A 966-nucleotide genomic window follows, 5' to 3' on the forward strand; every position below is an offset into this window, starting at 1 on the left:
ATATATTTCGCTATCACAACGATCGGAGTCAGAATAATAGGCTTCATTCTCAGTGATGTCACCGGTCTCTAGTGCATGCATAGACTGCATTCTCAGTGATGTCACCGGTCTGTGCTGGATGGATAGGCTGCATTCTCAGTGATGTCACCGGTCTGTAGTGAATGGATAGACTGCATTCTCAGTGATGTCACCGGTCTGTAGTGAATGGATAGACTGCATTCTCAGTGATGTCACCGGTCTGTAGTGAATGGATAGACTGCATTCTCAGTGATGTCACCGGTCTGTAGTGAATGGATAGACTGCATTCTCAGTGATGTCACCGGTCTGTAGTGAATGGATAGACTGCATTCTCAGTGATGTCACCGGTCTGTAGTGAATGGATAGACTGCATTCTCAGTGATGTCACCGGTCTGTAGTGAATGGATAGACTGCATTCTCAGTGATGTCACCGGTCTGTAGTGAATGGATAGACTGCATTCTCAGTGATGTCACCGGTCTGTAGTGAATGGATAGACTGCATTCTCAGTGATGTCACCGGTCTGTAGTGAATGGATAGACTGCATTCTCAGTGATGTCACCGGTCTGTAGTGAATGGATAGACTGCATTCTCAGTGATGTCACCGGTCTGTAGTGAATGGATAGACTGCATTCTCAGTGATGTCACCGGTCTCTAGTGAATGGATAGGCTGCATTCTCAGTTATGTCACAGGTCTCTAGTGTAGGGTTGCCACCTTTTCTTCATGCAAAACCCGAACACTCTAGTGACGCACAGACATTTTTTTGGGAGAATGAGCTGTGGCTTATTCATATGTAAATACCCTGTTTCCCTGAAAATAAGACCTACCCCCAAAAATAAGACCTAGTACTATTTTTGGGAATTGCTAAAATATAAGACCTACCCCGAAAATAAGACCTAGTTGTGACCATTGCCAGGGCTGGTGGTGGCATAAGGGGGAACCTGAAGAG

This window comes from Nanorana parkeri, unplaced genomic scaffold (assembly GCF_000935625.1).
Source record: "Nanorana parkeri isolate BGI_ZX_2015 unplaced genomic scaffold, ASM93562v1 scaffold240, whole genome shotgun sequence".
In the NCBI taxonomy this organism is placed as follows: domain Eukaryota; kingdom Metazoa; phylum Chordata; class Amphibia; order Anura; family Dicroglossidae; genus Nanorana; species Nanorana parkeri.